The sequence below is a fragment of the Canis lupus genome, chromosome 4 (genome assembly GCF_048164855.1).
Source record: "Canis lupus baileyi chromosome 4, mCanLup2.hap1, whole genome shotgun sequence".
NCBI lineage: Eukaryota > Metazoa > Chordata > Mammalia > Carnivora > Canidae > Canis > Canis lupus.
In genome coordinates, this window is record NC_132841.1 from 46,683,955 (window position 1) to 46,698,179 (window position 14,225).

Consider the following 14,225-nt stretch of genomic DNA (forward strand, 5'->3'; position numbering starts at 1 on the left):
CAAACTATGTGGCTGGGACTACAATTTTTAATGGAGATACATTAGGAATAAAACATGACTATCTAAAACATGACACAAATGTGTAAATCTGAAAGATGCTATTTTAGAGTGATCATGTGCCTAGTGATGTGGGAATAAAGCAATAATGCTGCCTTAAAAAATATCCAGGAAAGATTCATATTTGAGCATGTGCTTGATGATTAAGAGAAGATTTCAAAATAGAGAAGTTCCACAAGGGCATCAAAGGCAACAGACGACTCATATGAAGAACATGGCATAAGATGAACAGTCCGTGTGAAGAGCACAGACACAATGTAGAACATTCCTCATGGAATGTAGGATTTGTGCTGTGTACTGGAAGAGGTAAATTTGAAGTGGTAGTCTGGGGCCATAGTTTGAGGAAGTGCAAGTTTTGGGAACACCTTGAAAGTAAGACAAAACAAAACAAACAAAAAACATTGAACTAGGAAATGGGAGAGTTTGGGGTCAGGAAAACTAGATGGGACTGTCAAAATAATAGAGATGAAAATTAAGGACAACCTAGATTACAAAAGGGAGAGAATCAGAGTAAAGAGCACAGAACAGATTGATAAGTTATTTCTGAGATAGAACATATAGAAGTTTGTGACTGATTGAATGTGAGTTGCAGAGATGAGATAACAATGATTTTAAATATTCTAAGTTAAAGGGGAATTCCTGCAAAGTCACAGAAAAGTGACAAAGAAAATAACCAGAGACAGACCTAGGTTTGAACAGTCGATTCCACTTGCTAGCCAAGTGATTTTAGACAAATCACTTCACTTTTCTGAGATTCAGTATCCTCTTCTGATTAAAATGAGTGTGTGTGTGTGTGTGTGTTTTAAGTATTCAAAGAAATAATGTCCCATAAATGTTTCATAAGTACAAATGTTTGACACACTGTGTCCATTAAATCTTTATTATTACAAGTATAGGTTCAGATAATATAAAAAATGACTTTACTTTAATGTAAAGTCATAAGATGCCCCATTCTTCTTGAAAAAGTGCTGATATTTTCCAGATGGATTAGATGTGAATATCTTGATTTGTATATAATGATTTATCTACTGTTCTCTTGTCCCAACTATGGAATTACAGTGGACTTAACAAATATGTATTCAGTACCGAAACATACCTAGTACCCTTCCAGATGCTCAGGGGACTTACATTAAAAGAGCAGAACTTAAAAAAAAATGGGCAGAGAAACTCAAGACACATTTTTCCAAAGACATTTCAATGACCGGTAGGTATATGAAAAAGTACTCAATATCACTAATCATTAGAAAATGCAAACTAAAACCACAATGAACTATCACCTACCACCTATTAAAATAGTTACTAGCAAAAAACAAGAGATAAGACGTGTTGATGAGGATTTGGAGAAAAGGAGGCCTTTGTGCACTATGGGTAGGAATGTAAATTGGTACAGCCAATATGGAGGTTCCAGAAAAAATTAAAAATAGAACCACTATATGATCCAGCAATTCCTCTTTTGGGTATATATCTAAAGAAAACAAAATCACTATGTCAAGGAAACATCTTTAACTTCATGTTCACTGCAGCATTATTTACAATAGCCAAGACATGGAAACAACCTATGTCTCCCGGTGAGTGAATGGATAAAAAGAATGTGATATAAATATACATATGAGTATACAATAAAGAAGGAAATTATGCCATATGAGACAAATGGATTTTGAGGGCATTATGCTAAGTTCAATAAGCCAGACAGAGAAAGACAGATAGATACTATATGATCTCACCTATATGTGGACTCTAAAACAAAAACAAAACTCAAGAAACAAAGAACAAATTCCTTGTTGAAAGAGGTAGGAGGTGGGATAAAGGAAATCGTGAAGATGGTCAAAAGGTACAAACTTTCAGTATTTATATTAATAAAATTAATAAGTGCTAAGGGTATGATGTACAGCACAGTGCCTATTGTTAATAATACTGTATATTTGAAAGTTGCAAAGAGTAAATCTTAAATATTCTCACCATAAGGAAAAGAATTGTAGTTACATGAAGTCACTGATGTTAAGCAAAATGTTGTAATCATTCTGCAATATATATCAAATCACTATGGTGTAAAGTTTAAATAAATACAGTGTGTTGTCAATTATATCTCAATAAAATTGGAGTTTTTTTTTTAAAGAAAGTAGACAGAACTTGTCCAAAAAAAAAAAAAAGATTTTTTAAAAAGCAGGCAAATAGGAGCTTCTAGGTGGCTCAGTCAATGAAGCATCTGTCTTCAGCTCACGTCTTGATCCAGGGTATTGGGATGGAGCTCTGTGTCTCTTTGGTCTTGTCTCCTCTGTGTCTCCTGCTCAGGAGGGAGCCTGCTTCTCCCTCTCCCCTTTCCCTCTGCTTCACCCCACCCCCACCCCACTGGTGCCTCTCTTGCTATCTCTTTCTCCCAAATAAATAAATAAAATCTTTTTAAAAAGTAAAAAAAAAAAAAGGTTAAAAACAGACAAACAAAACCCACTTTATTTCAGAGCTTTTTCTAAGTCAACAATTAAAAAATAACTGAACCATATCAAACAACTGAAAACATAAAAAAAATGAAAGTGGTTCTCTTTCAACACGATGGCCAGAAAGTATCTGACACACTCTGAAAAGGATATGATTGATATTGGGATGAATATGAATCCCATAGGATGATGTGGAAGAGTGTATGAGGCCATATGCTGAGTTTGTTTTCAAAAGAAAAGAGGCAGCTAGCTAATTTGGAGTTCTATTTAAGTACCAGGGGTATGAAATCTAAGTTTTCCCTATTAATATCATGTTCTCATTCCTTTTCAAACACTGAATACTCTTTCTGTGTTTCTACATTTTTATTTCATTTCATTTTAAAGATTTATTTATTTATTTTAGAGACAGAGAGAGTTTGTGTGCAGGGGGAGACGCAGAGGGACAGAATAAATTTCAAGCAGACTCCCCAGTAAGCATGAAGCCTCATGTGGGGCTTGATCCCAGGACCCTGAGATCATGACCTGAGCCAAAATCAAGAGTCAGACACTTAACTGAATAAACCACCGAGGTGCCCCGTATTTCTACATTTTTAAATCAAACAACTTTTATGCTGTCCTTCTTGCTAGTTGGTATGTAGGATCTATGGGGTTTGGGCATTTGTCACAGTCATTGAAGCAAAATGAAGACCCTCCAAACACCCTGGGTACACAAGAAATATACTCAAAACATCAATAATGTTAGCAGGGATAAATTACACATAGTGTCACAGATCAGGAGGATAAGATAGGAGACTTCCAAGGGCAAAGTTCCAAATAAGGAATGAAAGCAGAAGAGGCAACGCATGACTCTCCTTTTCCCAGTGATCTTGTTACCTTTTTAGGAAGCTGTAGGGTCTAGAAGAGACTGTAATGTCACAATGGAAAAATAATCTTCTATAATTTACATGTAACTTGTTCATAATTCAGTATTGATCTAGGGCAAGAGACCTCCAAGAACTGTGTCATCAATAAAATCTTCTAAGACTTTTCTTTTTTTTTAATCACTCAGGACCCAAGTGAGTGTTCATGATAGTTGAATTTGTAGCTATTTATTTTCAGAAAGCATGATTCAGAGCCTGATTCACAGAGAGTATTCAATAAACAGCTAGTATTGTAGCAATCCAAGACTGAAAAGATCTCTATTTTTGTGTTTATTTTGAACACTGAAATTATTTATTTTAAGGTAGTTAAAAAGATAAAGATGCTGGAGAGTTTCTCTTGAAAATCACATGATTTTATGTTTCTCATATACTTTCTCTGTAAATGTTTGGTCCCCAAGAGTTAAACAAAACTGTTTTACAAATTTCTTAAATTTGACCCTTATTGTAATATTTTACAGGAGCATCTTATTTATTTCTGATATCTTATTAGAACTGAAACTGCTTAAATCAGACAGTAGTGAATTTATCACACACCCCCCCCCTTTTATATGTTTTAACACACAATATCAAAAGGTTGAAATGGTTTTTGGCCTCAAATGACTGATTTCTACTCAACAAGGCACAAAAGGACAGAACTCCTGGGCAACTTGATGTGAAATGTGTCATCCACAGGTCAACAGGCTGCAACCACCCAAACTCATTTGTTTAGGCCTGATTAAGTCCAGCAGGGGGAGTATGAAAATGAATTCAAAAGGATCAAACAAGAGAGAAGCATCAGGAAAACCAAGTATCGCATGCTTTCATTTCTTCCTACAATAGGAAGCCGTTGCCCTGTGCTGTCAAGTTCATGAACTTGCTAACAGCTTTTTATAGGAACAGTACATTTTCTACATTTGATCTAAAAGAGACACATCTGACTGTTCACCAGTGTCCACTTGCATCCTGAATTGTGGCAGCATGGAACTCTTCACTGTCTGACATTTTAAAATTGGCCTTGGATACAATGCTTTGTGTGCGGTAAACCTACTGCACTCCAATACTTCCTTGAAAAGGTTGACAAGAAAACCCAAATGAGACCATGTTTCACTGCCTGGTTGTCATTGTATGGTAGAGTACAAGTTGAGTTTGGGGGAAAGTGAGATTAGGAAAGAAAAAGATAAAGCATGTAATTAAAGCACTCATATCAATAAGAAAAATCTATTTAACTTTGATAAATAAGGCAACATTCTTTGTAAGAGATAACATATTTTAATCTTTTAATAAAATATTATGTCTGCTTTAAATATTGGAGTGTTTGGAGTTATGTCCTTTTACTGGTCTTTGTTCCATGCATTGTATACACATTTTGGGAACAAATGGCCTTAGGTAGATGGAGAGTCTATGTTGCCCCCTAGTGGCGTGCGATATTATAACCCATGATCTTGGAGACAGAATTCCAGCCCTGTTGCTCTGTCAGTCTTTGGATCTTGCATATTCCCTGGCTCAATCTTTTTAAGCATACGAGTAGAATTTTCAGCTTGTTTCACTTTCAAAATTTGCTAGTTATAGACTTTGCATCATTTTCTTACCTTTCTCTCAGCCACTGTTTCCTCATCCATTAAATAGGGATATTAATACCACCCACTGCAAGGGGGTGTTTTGAGAACAAAATCTGATAATGCAAGTGAAGTCTATTGTGCAGTGCCTTTCAACAGTGACCATTCAGCAAAAGGCTAGCTCTAATGATAACTAATAGTAATATTCATATAAAACTCACATGTGTGAAAAAAAAGAAGTCCTATGTAGATAGGGCTCCCTATGGAGTTTACTTTTTATTCTGATATATAAAGCTACATTCGTATGTTATCTCCAAGTCTGAAACCAATGAGGTCCCTACCTGTGTAAACTGTCACATCACTTCCTCCACTTAGCTATCTTAGAATTGAACTCTACACACTGTACTAAAATTGCTGTATTGAGAATGAACTAGTAGGCCATGAAATGCTCACACTATGGATCAGGAACAAACACATGATTCACTTCTCTCTTTTTAGAAACTGTCACTTTTGAAAGGCCACACAAAGTGACAGAAGTAATATGAAGGCAAATCTTATTTCACATTGCACTGGCAGATAGATACAAAATATCTATCCCAATAATTAATTCCTCAGCTGCCTCTGCCTCCTATTCTACAATAGATAATTCCATTAAATGTGCTGAGCGCATATGCTAGAGGCTCTTTGCTGCAATTTACACACATCGCTTCCTCACTCCTTTCATGAAATTTTAAATGGCGAAAAGAAATAAACACTCTGATTACCTATATGTCTGATAAATGAATGCCGCAACAAAATTTTACAGCTAAAAAGGTTATTTACTTAAGTGAGATTTTTTTGTGCATTGAAAGGTCAGATTTTTTTCTTCCATTGCTGTGAAATTGCTTCTGCTTTTTAGCAAATCTTCTAAGACGGCTCTTCTCCTTGCAGTGTTGACAAGGACACGAGAAGGATGTGGCCTGAGGAAATCAAATGAGCAGCATAAAATCCTGGCTGGAATCGCAGGCAGCCCACAGTTTGTGGTTTTTGAAAGTCTGTCAAAAAAGTTGCGTAATATGAAAGTGGAGACAGGACTTCTGAACAAAAATCAATAGCTGGATCTTTTGAACTGCCCATGTACAAAGTTCTAATGAAAATGTCCTTGAGGGGAGTTTTAATAGTGGACTTTGAGATCAGTTTCACCACTGGTCTGATAACACTACAGAGCATTTGAAGTTTTCAAAGAATCCAAGCCCTGGAAAGTTTGGCTCAAACACTAAGGATGTAAATGCCTCTGAGGGGTCTGAGAAATAGCAACCCACCGCTGAAGAATATACGATGTATGTGTTTCCTGAACCATGTCAAATTTTAGCCACGGGATACAATTTACTTCAAGGGGGTTGATAGCTCTCTAAAAAGCGGCACTCCATGTTCAAGCTAATAATTGATCAGGCACCAGGTACCATGTAGTAAAGGCGTAAGGATGACTAAAAATAAATCACACAAGAGAGCTGATTAGAAGATATACTTCCTAAATACGTTTGATTTAATCTTCTGACCATATGGGTGCTCATATCATATTCATTCATAGTGTTTTCCTCTTTTTGTTTCATTTTCTTTCTTTCTTTGTTCATCTTGATTCAACCTAGAAAATTATAAATGACTCTCAAAGCTGCCATGGTACAATGTACAAAGTGGAAATTAACACTTCAGGTCGCTCACTGCCAATTGTTTTCTTTTCTCATCTCTAAATCTTAAACACAAAAATACCCATTACTTGTGGATGAAAAATTCTTAGCATATCGGGAAAAATCAAACAAATAAGCAACCTTTATACACACTAGCATTCACAAAATCTATCCTCCAAAATAAGAAACATTTCAGTTTTCAGTTGATCTGTTTTTGGAAAAATTATACTTAAGCCATCCTTGAAAATGCCAATGGACTTACCCAACAAAGACAAGCAAAACTGTTTTTGTGAGGTGAGCAATAAAGAAAACTGATTTTTCTCTGTCCCCACTCTGCCAAACCCCTGCTCCACAAAGAACACAGCAATAGTTTAAAAATAAAATTAGCAACTAGTATTTAGAGGGTTATATCGCTGATTTAAACTATTTTTAATGTTAAGTAAATAAACTACAGTTATTTGGCTATTAAGATAACTTGGATAGAAATGATACTTTTTATGACTATTAATTATTCATCAAAGTCACAATGACTAAACTGAAATTTTTCTTCCTATTATTTCAGACAAATTTTACAAGGTGAATAGAATATATTAAAAACAGAGGGAATTGAGTAACTTGTCCCACATTGGGATTCAAACTCAAACTATTGACTTGTGAACTCAAGCTCTCAGTCAAGGTGTCGGCATACCTCCTCTGCAAACTCCAAGATCAGCTCTTCAGACTCCAACAAAAACAGGACAGATTATATCACCTATCAGCTCCGTGTTAGACTATCAGCAGCCTTCAGTGATGCTGTGAGTCTCAGTATTAGTTACTGTCTTAAACGAGGCTCCCAAGGAGTAGAGTTTGAAAAAGAAAAAGAGGCTCATGCAGGTGATTTATTGATGGAGTGCTCTTGGAAAAAAACCAACAACCACAAACCCACATGAAGGTAAGAAGAGCAGAAAAGAGAAAAAAGCCAAGCAAAATGTGGCTAAAATCTACCCTCAGCCTGACCTCACAGGGAGCTCTGGAGCATGAGGAATATCACAGAGCTGGTCTATCTTGACACAAGGGCCCAGGCATCATCAGTCATATACTGACTCTTGTCTGCAATAGTAGCAGGGGGGAGGGGCATAAACTCATAGGTGTCTCTATGTAAAGTGATTCCCAACAGACAAGGGCAATTCTCCAGAGAAAAATATTTCTGTGAGCCACTTAGCATCAATAATCACAACAGCTGGGAGAAAGGTGTCCTGTCAAACAAATAATGTGGAAAGGATAACAACAGCTTCTGCTACAGGTAGAAGACAAGGTAGAAGGCTGCTTGACAGAGAATATCATCAGTGTACTTTGTTTTCTGGTGTAACTACCAGTAACCTGCAAGATGAAACTGGCTTCTTCTCCCAATCTACTACTAATGCTGTTTTTCATTAAATTCTTCTTAACCTGTTAAGGTCTCTGGTATCTCAATAGTAAAATGTGCTTTGTGGACCAAAGTATCTCTAATGTGGATTTATAGCTGTTTTTTTTTTTCTTTTTTAAAAGATTTTATTTATTTATTTATTTATTTATTTATTTATTTATTTATCTGAGAAAGAAAGTACACTCTTAAGTGGAGGGAGGGGGCAAATAGGGAGAGAGAGAGAGAGAATCCCAAGCATCCAAGCAGACCCAAGCTGAATGTGGAGCCTAACAGGGGGAAGGGGCTAGATTCCATACCCCAAGACCATGATCTGGGTCAAACCAAGAGTCTGACATAAACAACTGGGCCACCCAAGTGTCCATGGATTTTAGATTTTAAAATTATGGTTCAATATTCAAAAACTTCTCCCTCAAATATTTTTTTTCTTCCTGGAAACAAATGTTTAATAATTCCCACTTCCTATGTCTAAGGTCTAAGCGTAAGTTTCCTAAATTAAGAATTAGGTTCCTGAAGGAATAGGAATTTCCTTTTTACCATGGGAATAATCTGCATTTTATGTGCTATTCACCTGCTATTCACATCTCTGTAGATTTTATGAAGTTACTGCCAAGTCAGTTGCCCTTATCCACTTTAATATTTTTCATAAAATTGGCCTCAAGGAATGTGTTCTGTAGATCAATAATTAGAGTCTATACCAGCATTTTCCCAATCAACTCTGAAAAGAGAAATTATCTTTGAATCATATTCCTCCAGGTTTTATCATATCACACTTTCCTTCCTGCATTTCCAGTCATTGCCATCACTTGCATCACATGTTTAATCCTTGATGGCTATGTTATATTTGTTCCATTCCTCTCCCTTGATCCATTTTATGTGTTGCAAGATGTCCTTCTGCAGCTGCACTTGTTTATAGAATCCCATCCACTAAAAATAGGAAACAGACAAATGAAAAGAAGAAAGAAAAATGTAAAAACAAATCACCATGGCGGCAGGGGGCAGGAAAAGAAAAGGTAACTGTTAGGTGATGGATATGTTAACTAGCTTGATTATAATGATCATTTCACAATATGTGATGTGCCAAACCATCAGCTTGCACACCTGAAGTATATATAATTTCTATTGTCAATTATGCTCAATAAAGCTAAATAAAATAAAATGATTTTAAAATGAAAGACAAAAACAAAAAACAAATAACCCCTCAAAGTTATTTTACCTTGGCATTAAACGACCTCCAAAAAAATGTTTCAAAGCTATGTTATAACTTTATCTACAAGAGAAGTTATACTGTAGGGTTAAGGACACGGATTGTGCAGACAGACTGGGTTAGAATTACTGCTTTGCCAGTAATTGCTGTGTGACTGTGGAAAAGTTACTCCACTTTTCTCTGTTTCATTTATTTCAACTACAAAATAAAAATAATGTAAGTACCTACTGTACTGGAATGTCATGAAAGCTAAAAGAGTTAACAAATGCAAAATGTTTAGATCAGTCCTTAACACATAATAAGGACCCAATAAAAATTATTATTATTATCTCTGTTTCAAACAGATCTGTTCAATATCTAGAAATATTCCCTTTAAGTTTTCAAATATTAAAAAAAGTTTTCAAATATTCATTTCCTTATTAATTTTTCAACAGCTATTTATTGAGCACCTAACATGTACAATTAACCGAGTACCAGTTTAATGGTATTTAAAAAAAAAAGAAAGAAAGAAAGGATTCTGCCTTTATCTAAGTTATAGTCACAAAGTAAAGCAGACATTAAGTAATGCCAATAACTGTCCACATGCCCATTCTCTCACGTGGAATAGTTTCCTTCTCATTCTCTACCTATTGATTGCTAATGCTAGCTCAAGGAGTTTACCTGGAAGAGAGTGGTCCAGACAAATAAAATTTTTATACTGAATGTTGCACAGTATTATACTACTCAATCATGTTCTATTGTGTTATGGAGTTATGCTTTTATACATTCTTAGATCTTCTTCTAGACTGTAAACAGCAGTCCTGAAGGTAGAGACCAAAATATTCTCTTGTGTTTTTCTTCAAATTCCTATCAATGTCTTAAATCAAAACTGTGAAAAAAATATGAATTGGCTAGTGATCAATCTTTAAATCTATCGCCCTAGACAGAGATTGCAGCCTAATGGTCTGTTGCCAATATTTTCTACCCTCCTTTCTAGTGGTGAAGGAATAGTCCTGCTCATTAAAGAAAGAATATGAGTGACTCAGATCTGTTCATTTGGCAAAAGAAAACTTAAATGAGAAGAACCAGACGATACAGAAGACTAAATCTCTGATTTCTTCAATGTAAAGAAACAGAAAACCTAAAGTCCTTGTTGCTGCAAGTACAGCCTTTCTTCAAGCTGGAGCTCTTTCTTCAAGATGGAGAAGAATTTGTCTATCTTAGAGCTGGTCAAACAGATTTCAAAGACCTAGGATAAAGGGCATCATTAACTTCAGATCTTGGGCAAGCAAAGGGATTTCTTAGAACATCTATGATTCTTGCCATAGAAGCAGAATTCTAGTCTGCCACAACAACTATCACACATACTTATAGCTCTGGCTCAAGAAACATGCCCTTATTTCATTTCATCCCACTCTCTGGCCATGGATAGGACATGAGTCCCAGATTCCTCTCATCTCAACCCCCACTCTTTATACAACCCCCACTCCCCCGCTCTTAGAGCCTTGGATTCTTGGACCACTTTGGTTTCACCCCAGCTGGGAATACTCAAGGATTTGCATCCCTTATGTACTTTATTTTTAGGGGCTTACTTTAGCCAGGCATCATTCTATGAACTCAAGATATAACCAAAAATAAAAGAGACAATTTATAAGACCCATAAGAACCTCATACTCAAGTAGAGGAAGGCTAAAATAAATAAATTACTGAATAATTTATATACAAATTTATATATAAATAATATATGTAGGGACTTATGAAAGCTGAGGAGAAGAAGAGACAGGATAAAAGAATGTAAAATGCCAGCTAGACAGTAGTAGGGTGGAGGGAATAATCAGTATTGCATATGGAGTGGTCTGGGAAGGCCCCTTTTTTTAATTCAGTAGTAAAAAATCCAGAATCCATAATTACATTTCCTGAATATGAATCTCAGATCCATCATTAACTAGTCTTACAATCTTTGGATTTTTTTTCAGATTTTAGTATCTTACTTTTAAAAATTCAATGTAAAATAATCTCAACTGTGTAAAGTACTGTAAGGATTAAATAAAATGGTATATGCCCAACACTTGGAAAAGGAGCCTAGCATATATAAAATACTCCACAAATACTCACTATTGCTGTATTGCTATTAGATCACATCTAACTGCCAACTCTTCAAAAATCTTAAAGAGCATAACCCACTCTTTCATAAGAGTTGGATCATATTTGGAGAAAAAGTGATTTGAGGCAGTTTAACTTAGTATCTTATTATCTAGGAACCTTTAGTTTTCTTTTTCATGAAGGATATGATACAGTTAAAATACATCCATACAATCTAAGGTATATTATGTAGCATGATCCAACTCCCACGGGAAAGAATTAGGGAAACTAGTTGCAAGAGAAAAGAAATAAAACTCTCCACATTAGGAATACTTCATTTACTAAGTGCTATACATGGACTTGGATTTCTGCATAAATGCTTTAAAAAGTTGTGAAGGTGATTCCTATTATTCCATTTTGCATAATAGGATAATATCAGCTATGCACAAATTCAAGCCTCAAATTAATAGGCATTCTCAGTGACCTCTTGTGATTTACTTCCCTGCAGATGCTGAGGAAAACAAGCAAAATCATAATTTCTTACTTTAGTCATTAGAGAATACAATATTGTTTCCATACCCTCCATCAAGGAAGATAATTCCAATGGACTGTCTCTTTCATCTATAATGCACTTGAGTCAATTTAATAGCAAGCATGAAAGAAAGTAAGAAATTGATCATCACCTGCTTCTTGGTTATGAAGTCCACTTTCTTTCCTGGTGAATATTCACTTAGCTCTAATTGAATCAGTACTTAAATACCACAGTTGAAAAAAAAAGTCTGGAGAGATTTTCCACCCCCACCATTAAAATATTTTGTTTTAACTACAAAGTATGTCATGGTTTCCTAGCAGTGTAACAAATGTATAAGGTAGAAATATAAGTGATTTAAGGGCAATTAGAAATGAAAAATATTTTTGCCATTATTCTCATTCACTAATCCATTTTGAAACACAAAATGCAAATCCACATGGGGATGCTTAATATAAAACAATGAAAAATGAATGAAATGAATTTTTCATTATGTTTTTCAAACCAGCATAATATACAAAGAAGCAAGTTTTGTGATCTACTAAAAACAAATCAAAAAGACCACCAGAAAATTAAAATTAAAAAAGTAGAATTATTTTTAAAAATGCAATTTAAAGTCAAATAAATTGTCAATTAGTTGTATTTGAACAAAGTAAACAGATGTAGTTCAAAAGGGCTAAGTCTACCTTTTAGTATAAAATAACTAGCAAACTCCTTGTATAAAGGACATTTGAATGTTGATATAATTTAATAGAAAAGATAAGTAATAGTCCACTCAGTCAGGAAGTATTGTGTAACACTATGCTTCTCTATCAATTATTAGTAACATGATGATCTATATCATACTCTCTCTTTAAATAGATGGAATCCAGTTTCATTATAATTATTGAATTATAATATTGATAATGTTTATTGAGGCCAATAATATACTACATAATACTTTATTAATAGTGGATTAGCTCTTCAACATCTAACAAGTTCTTAAAGAACGCCCTGCCAAAATTTCTCCCCATAGCCAAATGCTCTCAAATCTGCTTCCATGGAAATCCTGACCTGGCCAGTAATCCATCAAAGATCAAAGCAATAGAATCCTACAAACAACCTGATCTGGACAAGCTTGGACAGGGTGGAAGGACCTGTAACCTTTGAAACTGAACAGAGCCTCTGAAACCAATAGCTTTAGACTTTGAAGTTGCATGGCTTATGGAAGTAAAAAAGAAATCAGCTTATTGCAGGAGGGGAGAAGGCAGAGTAGGAGAAAGAAGAGCAAATACATCTTCCTAACTGTGAATTAGTGAGCTTCCCTAATAAGGAAGAAATGATTTCAATTTGTGGATAATTTTCCATTAGATATCTTCCTTTTAGCACCAAATGTGAACACCTTCTCTTCTTACATCTTATCTTACCACCATACAATGAAACACAGGAGACTTGTTGAATATGTCTTAGAGAGCCCTAAACTGGCCTTTAAAGGTAATAATTCAAGTAATACTTTGCAAAATTAGAAAACTACTGTTTAGCAAATCTGACTGGTTGATTATTAGCAATTGCACGTAGTTGGACCAAAAAAGGAAAGATCAAAATAAAGGATAGGGAGCCAGAAATTCTAATTTTTGTGGAAATATAGTATAGGACACTCCAGTAAATTGGCATGGAGCAGGTGCCAGTGGACTAGAGCACTTCAACTTTACAGATATTTGTTACACATTATTTCATTTCTCTGGCAGCAAGTAAATCCTGATAAAAAGAATGAACATATCAACAAAAAAATGATATGGAAAGATATCCAAGATGTATTAAGTAAAGTAAATAAGCACATTGCTAAACTGGGTCTCATTTTTATAAAAGTCTATTTATTAGTGGTCATATAGAGCAAAAACCTAGCTAACTATATGTGGGAACTATTAGGAGTAATTAACAATTATCTCGGAGTGAGATTATGGAAGTCTTTAAATTCCTGTGTTATATTTTCAGTGTTTATTTTGTAATATGAGTGTTACTTTGATAATCAGGAAAAAATGTACTTTAATTTAAAAAATTATAATAAATTATGGAATTGCCAACAACTCCATCTTTTAGAATAGAGAAAAAAGGCAAGCTAAGTTCTATTCTGAGCAATAGGGAGCTAGCTGGGTAAGTGAAAGAGAGGAGACTTCTTTCTTCATCTCTCATTCTCTTTCTTTCTCATTTTCATTTTTTTGACTTATTTTTTCCCCCACAGGATCTTTTCCATTCTATATTATCCATGTGACTTAATTTTAATTCCTATCTTACAAATAAGAATAAATGAGACCCAGAGTTATTCAATGATATATTCCTGAACATAGATCCAACAGGGAAGTCATCAAGAATTTGAATTCAGGTCTTAAAATCTATACTAGGAAGTTTTTCCTTTAGTCTACATTATAAAAT

General features: G+C 34.9%; 1 long non-coding RNA gene across 1 annotated transcript; it reads left to right on the forward strand.

The window, feature by feature from the left end:
* The first annotated feature begins 356 nt into the window (after nucleotides 1-356).
* LOC140631572 (uncharacterized) lies at nucleotides 357-8,050 on the forward strand. Its single transcript, XR_012029107.1, has 3 exons — nucleotides 357-429; nucleotides 1,117-1,261; nucleotides 7,177-8,050. It is a non-coding gene; the product is annotated as an uncharacterized lncRNA (long non-coding RNA).
* The last annotated feature ends 6,175 nt before the right edge of the window (nucleotides 8,051-14,225 follow it).